We start from the raw sequence: 17,418 nt of genomic DNA, 5'->3' as shown, positions 1-17,418 counted from the left end.
CAGTTTCCTCAATGCCTTTTACAAGAGAGGGGCTGCTTTCTAATTAAGTAGTTAGAGCCACCTTTTGATTTCTTTTAGTTTCAGGAGTTAACAGATTAAATGTTGAAGCTGAGCATGGCTAGCAACAGCCTAAGGAGCAGACATTCAGGTGGCAGAGATTATCAGTGGTGCTCACATATCACTGAAGTCATGATTTCAATTTCCCAAATGAACAGCCTGAGCATGAAATATAAATGACTAAAAATTAAATTTAAGCTATAGTATTTTGTCCTAAGATTAATTGGAAGAACCTGAAAGTCTAGTAATAATTAAAATTGCAGATTGTCACATCAGGAGACAATGGCATTTTATGGTATTTCTATAAATTGAATTTAGAAGCATTCTAGAGTTAGGGTAGGGAACTCTAAAAATAGAAAATGACCGTCCACATTAAATATACATACACTCACCCCAGTGACTGTTTGATGAATTATTCATCACAGTAACAAAAGGCATTATATATTTAAAAAAGAAATGCTATGCACAAACATCTTGATATTACCACATACATACTCAACACATAAACTCACACATGTGCAATGCTGTATTGTTGGGTGATGTTTGGGTTTTGGTCTTGATTTGAGCCTTCTGCTCAAATATCATCATAGGTGCCTTTCTCAAATTTCACAAACAAATCTGTTGATTATTGATTCCACCTAGTAGATTTTGGAAGACCAAACCACACTTTTAAATCTTAGATCCTTTGTAGATTTGAAAAATAACTGTGTATTAGTATTATACAAACTATGATAATTTTTATGAATTAGAAACATTATAAGAGTTACTAGTAATTTTAAGTGCCCTCTTCAGGAATAATAAATGTCATTTAGATTAGAGGAAAAAATAAATTGGGCAGAAATTATTGTATTGCCATTTTAAAAAAAATTTTTATTTTTTAATTACTCAGGGAATTTTATTATATTTAGAGTTGTACAATGATCACTACAACCCAATTTTATAGCATTTCCATTCCACACTTTTATGTTTAATTAAGTCCCATTTGTTTATTTTTGTTTTTATTGTCATTACTCTGGGAGGTGGATCTGAGAATATATTGCTGCTGTTTATGTCTGAGAGCGTTTGCCCTATGTTTTCCTCTAAGAGTTTTATAGTATCCAGTCTTATATTTAGGTCTTTAATCCATTTTGAGTTTATTTTTGTGTATGGTGTTAGGGAGTGTTGTAATTTCATTCTTTTACATGTGGCTGTCCAGTTTGCCCAGCACCACTTATTGAATGGGCTCTCTTTTCTCCATTGTATGTTCTTGCCTCCTTTTTCATAGATTAGTTGACTATAGGTACATGGGTTTAATTCTGGGTTTTCTATCCTATTCCACTGATCTATGTTTCTGTCTTTGTGCCAGTACAATATGGTTTTGCTGACTGTTGCTTTGTAGTATAGTCTGAAGTCAGGGAGCCTGATTCCTCCAGCTGCATTTTTCTTTTTCAGGATGTCCTTGGCTATTCTGTGTCTTTCGTGCTTTCAAACAAACTTTAAAATATTTTGTTCAAGTTCTGTGAAATATGTCCTTGGTAATTAGATAGGGGTTACATTGAATCTGTTGATTGCCTTGGGTAGTATAGTCATTTTGATAATATTGATTCTTCTAATCCAAGAGCATGGTAAAAACTGTGTTTTAGAATAAGAGGTACCTGATGTCCCAGATGACTATTTTTTTTTTTTTTTTTTTTGTCTTTTTGTCTTTTTGTTGTTGTTGTTGTTGTTGCTATTTCTTGGGCCGCTCCTGCGGCATATGGAGGTTCCCAGGCTAGGGGTTGAATCGGAGCTGTAGCCACCGGCCTACGCCAGAGGCACAGCAACGCAGGATCCGAGCCGCGTCTGCAACCTGCACCACAGCTCAAGGCAACGCCGGATCGTTAACCCACTGAGCAAGGGCAGGGACCGAACCCGCAACCTCATGGTTCCTAGTCGGATTCGTTAACCACTGCGCCACGACGGGAACTCCCCAGATGACTATTTTTTGAGGCTCTACTACTATAGTTTTCATCTTAATTGTTTAGGTCATTATTGTCTATCTTGTCATCTGCTAATTCACTCTATCACTTTCCATTCTGGTTGCCATGTATCCATTCTCTATTAATTTACCCTCAGATGAACCAGGATTGCTAGTTTCTTCTATATTTTGCCATGAAGTATTTGTTCATTGGTGGAAGGTAAAAGTTTTGATTTGGGAGAATTCATAATACTTTTTGCACTCTGATGATGTCCAAGATTTGGGGATATGTCTTTCTGAAACTTAGACATAGGCATAGAGTTTTTTCTTTTTTCTTTTAACTTTAGCACTATAGAATAAGTGGAAGTAAAAAAAAATAAGAAATAATTTGCATGTCTCCATTTATAAGATCTTGGGCAATTTGTTTCATTTCTTTGGGTCTCAATATCCAATTCTATCAAGTGAGTGACTTGGCCAAAATAAATGGGAGCAATTAAACTAGAGTATTTACAGTACTCTATTCAGCTAGAAAATTATATGGTATTAAAGCTGGGCTTTAAAATGGCTTGTTTTTGATGTTTATCTTTAAAAAATAAAAAAGAAGAAGAAAAGAAAGACAAAGCAAAATGAGCTTTGGAATAGGCCTCTTATGTAACTTAATTCATTTTTATATTTGTTGAATGAGGTCATATAAAAATTTTTGGAGCTTATGTAACAGATTGAGAAAATCAATTGTCAGAATCAGTTAGGGTATAAGAGATAAGTAGTCCCATTTCAGGATGTAAGCTGGAGGTAAAGGTGAGCACACAGTTGCCTTAAGCAAGAACTAGGTTGCAGTATTGACTATTACCTTGAAGTGGAAATGTAAAGATAAGTGACTGTGACTTTTCACAATGGAGAACTTTTTATTGCTGAGTAGGTGAATGAGTTAAAAGAAGAATTAGTTATATTTTTAAGGAAAAATAATGGAAGAGATTGACAGCAGGTTTCATTTATATTGGTACAAAGATACCCAGTGATAATTTTGCCTGAATCAAGAAGCTGGTTGGGCAAATAATTAGTCAGATAAGGAATTTAATGATTTCTTTTTCATTAAATTGATTTTCTGTTTTGGCTTCAATAATCAGATTTGGTATATATTAAATTTTAGGGCAAAAAGAGTTAAATGAGGTGGAATAGGATGAAATATTTGTCCCATAAAATATATTTTACATCACAAGATGTAAAATACATAAAATAAATCATGAAAAAAGAATCTTAGAATCATAATGGTTGTAGTATATCTGATAACTTTGGGTTCATTTAGTTTGTAGTAATTTGTATTATCCAGAAAATCAACAGTGACCTGGGATATAGAATTAGGTTGGTAGTGAAAATTCAGAGTTAGGAAAAAATAGCAAAAGAGATTCTCTATGTAATCTTTGGGATATTAATGTGAATTGTGTAAATTTTACTAGACTTCATAGAACATGAAGATAAGGTGATTGATAACAGAAACCTGAAACATTCAAAACATTTGGTTACTCTTACTTGAGTCCCACCTTTTTAACTCTACATCTGAATACATCTGAAATAGCATATAAACTAGTACTTCATAAAAAGTTGTGATTTATAAAATTAGGATCAAACAAAGGATGAATGTTTGGTAGTAAAATATGAAGCAAAAAACTACCTGAATGTGAAAGTTAGAGCATATTAATGAAACAGGATAATTTGAAGCTGTATTAAAAAAAAAAGGATCTTTGTGTGTGCCAGTGCCAGAACTGCCCAAGATTCAGTATTAAGTGGAAAAAAAAATGTACTCAAAAGTTGGTTTAGAGTGATTGCCTTGTTTGTTTTAAAAAACAATACATAAAATCATGCTGGCTTACATATTTTGGGAAATACACAAGAAAATGGTGCTATGAGAGGCAGGCACCAGATTTTCATTTTTTACATTATACCTTTATTTGCTGTCTGAATTCTCTAAACAAGAACATATTTTACTTTTGTTAATTTAAAAACAAAGCATCAATAAATATTATCTGAAAGGAAGTTTTATGGGTTATTCTCCCTTCATAATATTCTCAATTAGAAAAATATTACTAACAAATCTAAACTAAAACATTTTAACCACCAGAAACACAGAATTTGCCTTTGATTATAAAAATTCCACTAATTGCATCAAGATTTATCTGTGTCTTGAGAGTACTCCTTTTAACCTAGTCTCACAGCTATCTGAGGAATTCTTAGGCCAATTGAAAGTTTCAGTGCATTATGCTACGCTCTAAAATAAACCTACCTCTGTAAAAGGCTTAAAGTTGCCTTCAAACTTCAGAGGAATAGCCTTGATTAACAATACAGTGTCTTATCACAGGGTCCCACCAAGGATAAAGTTCAAACTAAATCAGCTCAAGGGAGTTCCCACCTTGACTCAGTAGAAATTAATCCAAATAGTATCCATGAGGAGGCAGGTTTGATCCCTGGCCTCACTCAGTGGGTTAAGGATCCGGTGTTGCCGTGAGCTGTGGTGTAGGTCTCAGATGTGGCTCAGATCCCATGTTGCTGTGGTTGTGGTATAGGCCAGCAGCTGTAGCTCTGATTCAACCCGACCCCTGGCCTAGGAACCTCCATGTACCTCCCGCACGGCCCTAAAAACATAAAAACAAATAAACAAACAAAAATCAGCTCAAGATTCTCTAGCTAAAATGCAAGTACCAGAAATGAGTTAAGTGGGGGAGGTTCTAGCTTCACTATTATAAAACCACAATATCTCCTTCAATAATATTTGGCCATGTGACCCTGATATGCATTGTCCATTGTAATTGACTTCTAAACTAAAACCATGAATCATTCATTATAACTTAATATTGCTTCTACCACTGGTGTATGAAAATTTAATTCTTCAATATTTAGAACAAAATATTTCTAGCATTGATGGTCAACTGGAAATTATAGTCGGACTGGCAGTATAATTCCTGCCATAGGTATCACTATGAAAAAATAAGTTATGGAACATTAAATAAAAGGAATTCTGTTTTTCAGTTAATGTGGCTACAATTACCTTTTTTCCTTGATCAGAGCCATGAAAATGGTTTATATTAGCCACATTTTTTTTTTCTTTTTTTTGTCCCATCGCCGAATCAGAAGGATGTGGGGTCTTAACTGCCATTCCTTCTCCCTGTGACCTCTCATTTCATCTCAACTCTGGTTCATGTACCTGCTGCCAACAACCTCAGACCCAAAAGTTGAGACCCTTTCTCTTTGGGACAATGTAGTCTCCACTGCATCTCAAATAGAAAGTGGTAACTGGGTGTTCAGAATTAATTCATTATGAGGAATAGGGATATCAGGGAAAGGGTTAATTTATTTACCAACATTTTAGTAGAGAATGTGATTCAAAGCATACCCTTATGGTGACAAGCAGCATGCACCAAATACCAGTGTGTTCTCCCTAGGGTTCTCAAGGATGAACAATTTCCTGCCCCATTCTGCTGCACTCCTGCAGGGCTCTTCCTCACCAAAAGTTGGTGAAATGCTGTCCTTTCCTGGTGTTGGGCTCTCACATTCTGACTCACAAGGTTCCTGACTCGTAGAAGGACCCATTCTTTGTGTTTCTGGTTAAGGATAATTTTCTGAGTGGCATCTTGGTGGTATCTGAGACATTGTAGTGCTTCCCTTCTGGACCTGAGATTCAGCTTCTGTTTTCAAAAGGAATGATACACACCCTGCAGTTAGCTCCTTTACTCTCTAGTCATTACTGAATCCTAGCACCTGGGGAAGAGTGCCCCTTCCCTCAACATCCCTACCCCCCAACACACACACACATACACACACCCCTTTTTGGCTCCAGTTTGTATCTTTGATTTTAGGTCAACGCTGAAATCTTTGCAGTAATCTCCAGCTGGCTTTTCTTGGCCTAATATGTCTATAACCCAATAAATTTGAGTGCTTCCTAGACCATCAAATCTTAGATAATATTCTCAACTCATCTTGGATATTAGTTCAACTTCTAAGATTTTCTTCTGTTGTTGTTTCTGTTTGAGTCATTCAAAAGGGATCTGACCTCTATGCTTGCCTTCCAGATCACTCACGCTTTGATCTTCCATGCTGTCCTTACATCTATCCTTCATAAAGGAAGAAAAAAGTTCTAAAGCAGTCTTAAGAAGTCTCTATGAATTCAAGGTTGTCTCTGATCATTGTTGTAGAGGTTTTGTTTATGAACATTATACTTTCCTCAGGTAAAACAAGAAGGCTTGAATGCAACTGAACATATTTAGAAATAAATATATTGAAGGGATGGCTCATGGAATCAAAAATAAATAGACAGTAACTGAAAGGAGAAGGGGTTTAATGAGGAGCAATGTGAGGGGTAAAGGGGTTGTAGTTCTCCACGAATTCAAAGAACAAATGTAACTGTGATGACAATCAGAAACTGAATGGTTATGGTACATACTGAAATCAAGGTGTGGGATTACTGAAGGAAGACTCAAAGGAGATGCTTTAATATTTGAAGAATGACCATGATGCCCTAGGTACTGGAAAATAATGGCAATGAGAATGAGTAAAGAGGCACATGCCCTGAAAAAACGCCTCCAAAACAGAGTTAAGAAGGGTTGGGTATTCAGGGTTTAGAAATGGCAGTCAGCCTCAGGTAGGGCACCAGCCCACCTTCTGATTCTGAGGAAATGGGGTGATGGGCAATGTTAGCTGCTTTTTTGGAGAAGTCTTTGGTGGGGGGGAAGGACAGGCTCTTCATAGTTTGCCACTATTGAAGAAAGTGAAGTTAGTTTTTATATTGAAAGGGAAGTTTCAAAGGAAGGAATACAACAGTTTTGGGAAATGAATCCAGAGCATCATCTAACAAGCCCATTCCAGATTATTTAAGAGGCGATCCCCTGAGGCACATGTGGAAGTTCCCAGGCTAGGGGTTGAATCTGAGCTACAGCTACCGGCCTTCGCCACAGCAATGCCATATCTGAGCCACGTCTGCACCCTGCACCACAGCTCATGGTAATAATGGATCCTTAACCTACTGACTGAGGCCAGGCATTGAACCCTCATCTTCACGGACACCTAGTCAGATTCTTAACCTGCTCAGCCACAGTGAGAATTCCCCTTGTTTTTTGAAGTACAATTTAGAATTGATTAGGAGCCAGGTTCTGTGAAGTACATGTTAATTCTTTGTGAGATAAGAGACGCAAATTAATTCTGAGGAATAGAAGGTTAAACTTTTTCCTATTGGACATGAACCAGTTCTGTCTCTAATTTACCAAATTTATTTCAGCATGTCTTTTTTTTTGATGGACTATGTAGATTTCTATTGCTTAAATCACCATTCTTCTGGTTTTTACATGAATGAATTAAATAAATCTTTGCCATAGGCCCACATTATATTTTGCGGTCATGTTTTTAACTTTAAGAAAACAATGCTTTGATACATATTTTTTAATGCCATAACTTCTCCCAAAGATTCATAATGTGTATTAATAATTGAGATGTCTGAGCAGTCTTGGTAAGGAAAATTGTGTTCATTTGTTTAGCCGAACTGTTTACCTATGTTTTATAAAATATGTGTAGCATTTGGTTTATCTTTCCACTTTTACAAGGCCTCATAGAAAGGTTTCCCCTGTTACGCAAAGGAAAGAATGGAGTTAATTGAAACACTCATTTTAATTCATCATTTGAATGATGGAAAAGATAAACACCCCAAATTTATTTTTCCTAGTAATTTTATTTAGTCATCATTATTTTTTAATGAATTTCTCTTTTCTTGAATTGCCTCAAAGTTTGTTGGCACCTTATCAATCAGTAGCAGAAAACAGAGACATCATTGGATCCTCTACTGGAATGAAGTAGAGGCTGTATGGAAAATAGGGTTGCCAAGTCAACCCAACACTCAAAATAGAATTAAAATCTCATGATAACTACAACCACAAGATGCCAAGAAGGAAACAAAAAAGAAATTGTTCCCAAATGAAAGAGGAGGGAAAGCAGCATGGAGTAGTCACAGTCTTGGTTCTTTGAATAACTTGCATTATGTCCTTGGGTGATTCCCTTAATTTCCCTGGGTTTTGGATTCCCCTCTGTAAAATGAGAGGATTGGGACTAAATCAGTAGTTTCCAAATTATGAACCTTGGAATAATTGCAAGAAGGCCTTGAATTCATATGCTTTATATACTTCCACAATCACTAGGGTCAAAAAGTCCAACTGCAGTCGTGTGGCAGTTGGAAAATTATGTTTATATTTTTAAAAACAGTCCTCATTTGGAAAACTTTAAGATGACACTGACTAAATGACATGTGAAGTCTTTTCAGACTACAGAATGCCATCATTTTATGAGTTCCATATCCAGATGTTGAGGTGTCTGATTCCTGATTGACGTCTTTTTCCCAAAACAGTATTTTTTATTGGAAACAACAGTGAGATAGCAGTTTGGAGTATGGTTTTCCAAACCAGACTTTCATTAATTTTTACCTTAGGCAAGTTATGTAAATTTTTATTTCCTTCATTTGAGATAACTATTTGAAAAGACTTAGAAGATGCTTTTATTGGTCATTACTCTCAGTGTTTTAATTCTAAATTTGCAAAGCAGGAGTCAGAATAAGCTGTCAGGTCTGTGTATCATTGTAGCTATCTTAGCTTCTTTTTCTTTTGCCCCCTCCATAGTAGTGTGTTACCCATCTCTATTTTCCTACTCCTAGGCTTATATATTTTTGTGGTTTAAGGATCTTTAATGCTTAATAACTCAAGCAGTAATACTTGTTTTTTTTAGAAGAGAAATAATATATATTTCTATAAATAGTTTAAAGCAAATGAATAGATTGCATGGAAATTGAGTAGAATAATAATAATGTAATATTATTTTATATGCAGAGAATGTTTTGTTCCTCTTCTTGTTTGCCAGTTTCTAAGATATGTGATTCTTTTTTTCCCAGCTCTGTCTTTTCTCTGTGTGCCTCTGTATAAGTGCTTGTGAGCATGTGCATTTATCCCTCTTTCAGAGCAGTCCTTTTTCAAAGGCTTCCATTTGTATTCCTGTCAGTTACTCATTTATCTCTGAGTCCCTCATGGCTGCCTTTGTGACCACTGAAGCTGCCTCTGTCCTGTGAGGACGGCTCAGTTTGTTGAGGGACCAAAGGAAGTTCGGCCCTTGTGCAGTTATTGGATTCCACTCCTTCTGAGCTCAGGCCATGTGAGCAGATGAGTTCACTTGGAAATGGAAATAAATGGTTATCTCTTGAAACAGAAGGGATTAGGGCTTCACAGGTCTGGATGACTGAAGCACTCTGCTTCCAGAATTATTGAAGATGCTCCTTGAAAGTAACAGAGAGTCCCCTGTGCTCAATAATCTTAATCTTCAGTTAACTTTTAATCACTCTCTTAACAACATCTTACAGACATGGATGAATTGTACAAGAGGTCAACCAACTTAATATTAGTTAGAAAATGTGATTAAATAAAGGCAATTTTTTTTTTTAACTGCAGAAAATCATATGAACTAATTTAAAGGAAAGGGGAAAAGTCCTTTACAAGCTAACAATCAGAGATAAATTTTTCTATATTCAACATAATTTTCAAGCAGGCACAGGATTATTGTGGTAAATTGATGTTATCCTTAAATACTAACTGAACTTCAGATTCACATGTCCAAACTCCTACTTGAAATCATATTTGAATGTTCACTTAACATGTATGGAATTAAGTTTCTCATCTTTCCCTCCCCCACACTATCCTACTTTTCTTAACATCTTTGGCATTTCAGTTAATGGCAATTCATTCCTCCCAGCTTCAAAGACCAAAACCTTGCAATGACTCTGGATTGTTTTCTTCCTTTTTCACAGCAAATCTAAAGGTAGGAGTTCCCGTCATGGCTCAGTGGTTAATGAACCAAAACCTAACTAGTATCCATGAGGACACAGGTTCGATCCCTGGCCTTGCTCAGTGGTTTATGGATCCATCATTGCTGTGAGCTGTGGTGTAGGTCTCTGACGTGGCTTGGATCTGGCATTGCTGTGGCTGTGGCGTAGGCTGGCAGCTGTAGCTCTGATTCGACCTCAAGCCTGGGAACCTCCATATGCTGTGAGTGTGGCCCTTTTAGGCCCTTTTGGGCCCTTTTTAAGGCCAAAAATAAAAAATAGGCGAAATCTAAAAGTAAATTCAGTTAAGTCTACATTCAGCATACATCTAGATATGACTGTTTCTCCACTTTTGATGGCACCGCTCGTAGGAAAGCTTAAATTTTGTCTGGATTATTTCACCCCTTCCACAATTTTTTTGCTAGTGTCAGAAGAGCAGCCACACCTAGTCTATTAACACATTAGCTGAATCATGTCACTCTTCTTTTGGAAAGTCTCTAATGACTTCCAATATCACTCAGAGAAAAAAGGCAAAATCTTAGAGTGCCTAAGGAATACCTGTGCCACTGGGCACTCTGTTTCCTATTAATTTCCCACTGATAGAACTTTTGAATAGGGTGTCTCAAGCTTAATTCAATCCTCATTCCATTTGGAAAGCCAAAGTCTAGATTCTCTATAATTATCTAGATTCTCTAGAATCTGGGGTATGAATAATGTCCATCCTTTATATGCACTTAGGAGCAATTTAAAATGTGGAAGCAAGGGAGAGGTCATCCTTTCAGCTTTGCAGTTGCACTGGTGGCCTCAGAATCCTTGTCCGTCCTGTTTCACCTCTGTCTAGGCACTGGCGCTACGATGGTGATAGTAGCAGCTGCCAATTTCTTTTCTCTCCATCACTGCTAACATGGTGAGTCCTTCAGCTCCTTAAATCAGTAGCAGACCTCCTTGATTCTGTAAACACATCATTCCCTGTATTGAATAATTTTTTCTGCTCGACAAACAGAAGTGTCTGTTTCCTGTGTTCAACCTCTATTGATGTATGCTCTTTATCTTAGATCTTTAGGAAAACATCATTCTCAGTGACATCTTCATGGGCCACCCTATGCAAAATTTCACCTACCCCAACACACTTCCTGTTTCCTTTCCGTGATTCATTTTTTCTTAGTACTTTCTTCTTTGTAGTATACAGTCTATTTCACCTATGTTACCAGTCATGTTTATTGCTGCCTCCCCCAAGAGTGTGAGATTTATAAAGGCCAGGATTTTTTTTTAATGACTGCTGCATACCCAGTGCCTGCTGAATGAATAACAGTCATGTGACCCTGTACTCCCTGTGACATCATATGTATATGTGCAAAAGTATAAACACACACACTGTTGTTAGGTATGTTTATTATTATAAAAAGCCAGGTTTCTTTAAATCTATTTTCTGTCATGGTGTGAGTGGAGTGGTTGTCAGTATTTCAGCATAGTTCCTCTTTTTTAGAGGGTTACAAAGCAGTGCTATGTTTCAGGACTATACTGATAAACTGAAACAATAGCTACAAAATCTGAGAAGTATCCTGAATGGAAGAAGGAGTTCATTGTTATGCTTTTTGACCCCAGATTCCATTTGAAATAACATGAGAAAGGCATTTTAGTTTTCTAGTTGACCCCAGATATTTGGTTGGTTTGATCAGGCCTTAAAGATTTTTATTTTTAGCTGCTTAGCTGCATTAAATCTAAGTCTCCAGATTTTTCTGAAATGTTCTCTGTAGCCCCTTTATTATATTCCATATCAAGTAAAAGAGCTAGCAGAGGCAGAATCTATAGGCTCACATGCCTCCTAGCAAATAGGGAAATTAACATTATGAAATGCAGCCTGCCTCCCTCTCATCCTCGTCCTCAATGGCTGTTTTCAAAAGCCATGAATACTTCCATTACAAATAATTGGTACCACCTCCCCCTATCTACCACAGAAACACAGACACAAACACACTCAGACATGCACACTCATAGGCCAGCACACAAAAGATGCACCCCTCCCCCAACCACTTTAAAAAAAAAAAAATCCCACAACTAAAAAGGAAAATCAATACTTGACCTTTTCAAGCAGTGGAGACACGGAGGCTTCTATTTCTAGTATCTGATTTTTAACATTCAATTTCATATTTGGGATTAGTCAGAAGAGATTAATGGCTTATTTTATTATTGTCAGGCATCAGCGAAGTTGAAAACCTCTCCAGGGATTATTTTTGGGTAAAATATCCAAACACAGAAATGATTTTCTGTTACACAGTTGGGTTGAATTGAAGTTATTTCTTTTCTCTTGCCATATCAGATCACTGATAATTTGAATTAAAGCAAGAAATGTAGTTCCCTTTAGGGCCTTAGAGTTGTGGTTATTGACATTTTACTACTTCATCCCTTTTACCCTCTAGGTTTGTTTGGCTCTTTAGATACCTTAGGAATCATATAATTTTTAGAGAAAGAGATCAAAGCCTCTGAAATCAATGAAACTGAGAAAATGAAGAGGATTAAAGAATCCTAAAACTGGCATAATGTTATTTTTAGGAGTAGCTCATAATTATTTGAGAACCTGTGAGTATTACAGGACCATCACACTTTCATTTTGTAAAGACAATTTTATATTATGATGTTTGTTTTTTTTCAAGTAGGAAAATGCTTAGTATTCAGCATAGAGCAATGCCCAACTCTCCCCGGTCCCCACACCCCACCCTGCCCAACGCAATTCCACTGCATTGGTTTCAGGTTGCCACCAAAAAGTTCAAAGCATCAGCTTGTTTTGATTAGTTTATTATATATTTTATAGATTTTACTTAAAACATATTTTCCATCTGAAAAAGGCAAAGAAAATTGATTCAAAGAACAAAGCATGGTCATTTGTTTAAATATTTAGTTGGCAGCAATAGAAATCCCATAGATAAAATTACTATAAAACCAATATAACTTCTTTAGGGAATTTTCAAATGAAAGAAATCCTGTCAATTAAATAATTAGTCAATTAAGTAATGTGTCTTTCTACCTATCCTTTCATTAATAGTAGGCTTTGTTTTTTTCCTTTTTTTTTTTTTTTTTTTGTCTTTTTGCCTTTTTCTAGGGCCGCTCCCGTGGCATATGGAGGTTCCCAGGCTAGGGGTCTAATTGGAGCTGTAGCTGCCAGCCTACGCCAGAGCCACAGCAACGCAGGATCTAGGCCACGTCTGCAACCTACACCACAGCTCACGGCAACGCCAGATCTTTAACCCACTGAGCAAGGCCAGGGATTGAACCCACAACCTTGTGGTTCCTAGTTGGATTCGTTAACCACTGACCCACGACTGGGAACTCCTAATAGTAGGCTTTTGTTGAAGATTTTTTAACTATCTAGTACCATGAAAATAGTAAAAGGTAAAAAACAATGATTCAGTTTTTTCCAGGTGAGTCACATTTCAGTGAAGGAGGTAGGCAATTCCATCATGGTGTAGTAAATACAAAACCAAAAGATGTGGGTGCACAGAGACTGACATTCCAGTTAATTCAAGGGTGGGGTTTTGGAGTCCACGATATTTAATTTACATTGTTACCTTTGTTTAAACTCAGTGTGTGCCACAATGAAAATGAATTCCCTTTGGGAATTGTTATTCTTAAGATGAAAACTTCTTTATTCTTTCATAAATTGTGTCAAATCATACCGTTAACCAAAATGTTGGCAGCATGCTCAGAGAGAACAGAAATTTTGGTCTGTTGTGTATAGACCTGAGGAGGACTGGAATGAGACATAATAAAAGAGTGATTTTTCTGTAGCATGATTTCTTCAGAATATATAGTTTGATAAGAGTTTGAAGGAACTAGCCGGCTGGTTTTGTGTTATGATACAGCAATGACCATAGTTTCATTGTTGTCCAACCTAAGTTCCTTTACCCAATGCACAGTGAGGTCGAACAAACTGAAATGTTGGAATTTAGAGCAGAGAAAGGTTTATTGCAGGTCAGAGTGGAGAATGGGGAGGCTCATCTGCAAGAAACCTGAACTTCTCTCTGGGTTTCAGGGAAGCATTTTTAAAAGCCAGGTGAGGGAGGGGATTCCCAGGGTGTGTGATCAGCTTGCACACAATTCTCTGACTGATTGATAGTGGGGTAACAGGGTGGTGTCACAAGTGTTAACTTCATTAATCCTCAGGTTCAGGCAGGTCTGGATATTATGAGCTCATGGTCATCAAGTAGTTAACTTTTTTGATTTGGTGGGAGTTTTAGCATCTGTAGAACAACTACAGATACTAAGTACTACTGGGTACTTCAGGGAGGAACTAAATATTCTGTAACTGCCACATGGCTTATTTATTGTTTAAATTCTTACCAGTTATCCAGGACCTACTGCCAGTTTTGTCACTGCATGTTCACATCCCTTCAATCATTAACTCTTTTTTAAAAAAATTTTTTAGGGCTGCACATGAGGCATATGGAAGTTTCCAGGTTAGGGGTCAAATTGGAGCTACAGTTGCCAGCCTATGCCATAGCTACAGCAACGTGGGATCCGAGCCATGTCTGACCTGTAGCTCATGGCAATGTCAGATCCTTAACCCACTACAAGGCCAGAGATCAAACATACATCCTCATGGATACTAGTCAGATTCGTTTCCACAACACCACAATGGGAACTCTAAAATCATTAACTCTTGAGACAGGCTTTTGAGACGGAGGGGAGGGCTGGGAGTCTACAACTTTTCTTTTTCTGGTTTTTTTTTTTTTTTTTTTTAAATTGTTATTTCCCCAGTACAATTTTTTCCCCTACTGTATAGCATGGTGACCCAGTTGCACATACATGTACACATACTATTTTCTTACGTTATCATGCTCCATCAGAAGTGACTAGACATAGTTCCCAGTGCTACACAGCAAGATCTCATTGCTAATCCATTCCAAAGGCAATAGTTTGCATCTATTAACTCCAGGCCCCCCATCCACCCCACTCCCTCCCCTTGGCAACTACAACTCTATTCTCCAAGTCCATGATTTTCTTTTTCTGAGGAAAGGTCCATTTGTGCTGTATATTAGATTCCACATACAAGTGATATTATATGGTCTTTGTCTTTCTCTTTCTGACTTACTTCACTCAGTATGAGAGTTTCTAGTTCCATCCATGTTGCTGCAAATGGCATTATGTCATTCTTTTTTATGGCTGAGAGGTATTCCATTGTGTATATATACCACATTTTCCTAATACATTCATCTGTCAATGGACATTTAGGTTGTTTCCATGTCTTGGCTATTGTGAATAGTGCTGCAATGAACATACGGGTGCCTGTGTCTTTTTTAGGGAAAGTTTTGTCCGGATATATGCCCAAGAGTGGGATTGCTGGCTCATATGGTAGTTCTATGTATAGATTTTTAAGGTACCCCCATACTGTTCTCTGTAGTGGTTGTATCAGTTTACATTCCCACCAAGAGTGCAGGAGGGCTCTCTTTTCTCCACATCGTCTCCAGCGTTTGTTATTTGTGGACTTCTTAATGATGGCCATTCTGACTGGTGTGAGGTGGTATCTCATGGTAGTTTTGATTTGCATTTCTCTTATAATCAGGGATGTTGAGCATGTTTTCCTGTGCTTGTTGGCCATCTATATATCTTCCTTGGAGAAATGTCTATTCAGGTCTTTTGCCCATTTTTCCGTTGGGTTGTTGGCTTTTTTTGCTGTTGAGTTGTATAAGTTGCTTGTATATTCTAGAGATTAATCCCTTGTCAGTTGCATCATTTGAAACTATTTTCTCCCATTCTGAATGTTGTCTTTTTGGTTTCCTTTGCTGTGCAAAAGCTTGTCAGTTTGAGTAGGTTCCATTGGTTTATTTTTGCTTTTCTTTCTGTTGCTTTGGGAGATTGACCTGAGAAAACATTTGTAAGGTTGATGTCAGAGAATGTTTTGCCTATGTTCTCTTCCAGGAGTTTGATGGTGTCTTATCTTTTATTTAAGTCTTTAAGCCTTTTTGAGTTTATTTTTATGCATTCATGTGAGGGTGTGTTCTAGTTTCATTGATTTGCATGCAGCAGTCCAGGTTTCCCACAATACTTGCTGAAAAGACTGTCTTTTTCCCATTTTATGTTCTTGCCTCCCTTGTCAAAGATTAATTGACTATAGGTGTCTGGGTTTCTTTCTGGGTTCTCTAGTCTGTTCCATTGGTCTGTCTGTTTTGGTACCAGTATCACACTGTCTTGGTGACTGTGGCTTTGTAATATTGCCTGAAGTCTGGGAGAGTGATGCCTCCTCCTTGGTTTTTGTTTCTCAGGATTGCTTTGGCAATTCTGGGTCTTTTGTGGTTCCATATAAATTTTTGGATTGTTTGTTCTAGTTCTGTGAAAAAAGTCCTGGGTAATTTGATAGGGATTGCATTGAATCTGTAGATTGCTTTGGGTAGTATGGCCATTTTTCTAATATTAATTTTTCCTACCCAGGAGCATGGAATATCTTTCCATTTCTTTACATCTTCTTTAATTTTCTTGATTAATGTTTTATAGTTCTCAGCATATAAGTCCTTTACCTCCTTTGTCAGGTGTATTCCCAGGTATTTGATTTTTCTGGGGTGCAATTTTAAAAGGTATTGTATTTTTGTATTCCTTTTCTAATATTTCATTGTTAGTGTACAGAAATGCGACTGATTTCCGAATGTTAATCTTATATCCTTCTACTTTGCAGAATTTGTTGATCAACTCAAGTAGCTTTTCTATAAAGGTGAGGCAGGCAGAGGATATAGAGGGAGAAGTCTGTCCTGAGAAAGCCTTATAGGGTTCTATGCTGTTACGTGATGACAAGACATTGTTTCATTAATTATGAAATCATCAAAAGGACATAATTTTAAGTAAGCTCTTTGACATAAAAACATTCTTAATATGCCCATGCTGCAGACATAATCTAAAATTTGTATTATTGTTTTAATTTATATTTACACTATAGAAATATAATATCCATTTATATAATTTGTTTTTTTAATATATAAAATTCAAGTTTAATATCCTGTAAATAGAATACACATGCTATTTCAGGGAGTTTAGGACATGTTTCTAAATTTTAACTACTCACAACTTATAGTATGTTGGACATTTTTTCAGAACAGGCATGTGTAATATTTAGAATTAATGTTGAAGATATTCATATTTCTTTTCTTTGTCAATTATTTAAATCTGCAAAATATGCATGTGTGAGCTGTAAAATGGTAAAAAAATAGAAAACTTCCATTTAATCATTCTTTTCAATTTTACTTTTTTACTTAACAAAATTCTATCATACATATATAAATATTTGAGTATCATATTGTTTTGATTATATTTTACATTTGTAAAAATTGTATGCTCTATTCTACATTTTCACTCAATATTGTATAAACATGATCAATCTGTTTTGTCTGGGCAGAGTAACTAGTGTTTATTTTATTTACTTTTGATAAAATTGGATACCTCTTGCTTTCTTTTCTGCTTAAATCAGTAGTTGAATTCATAAACATCACCTGTTTTATAGAAAATGCAAAATTAGGAGTTCCCGTCGTGGCGCAGTGGTTAACGAATCCGACTAGGAACCATGAGGTTGCGGGTTCGATCCCTGCCCTTGCTCAGTGGG

At 36.7% G+C, this 17,418-nt stretch overlaps 2 long non-coding RNA genes across 4 annotated transcripts in view; one reads left to right on the top strand and one right to left on the bottom strand.

Moving 5' to 3' along the window:
* The window catches only part of LOC106504728 (uncharacterized), a 689,957-nt gene that overhangs the window by 461,638 nt on the left and 210,901 nt on the right, over positions 1-17,418 (bottom strand). The gene's annotated exons all lie outside the window — the stretch shown is intronic.
* The window catches only part of LOC146400965 (uncharacterized), a 79,910-nt gene that overhangs the window by 35,244 nt on the left and 27,248 nt on the right, over positions 1-17,418 (top strand). The gene's annotated exons all lie outside the window — the stretch shown is intronic.

Source organism: Sus scrofa, chromosome 8 (assembly GCF_054392235.1).
Source record: "Sus scrofa isolate SSC_HxYL_T2T_F1_AM1 chromosome 8, Sscrofa_HxYL_maternal_Yorkshire_Landrace_v2.0, whole genome shotgun sequence".
Taxonomy (NCBI): Eukaryota; Metazoa; Chordata; class Mammalia; order Artiodactyla; family Suidae; genus Sus; species Sus scrofa.
This window is presented reverse-complemented; position numbering and strand designations above follow the sequence as displayed.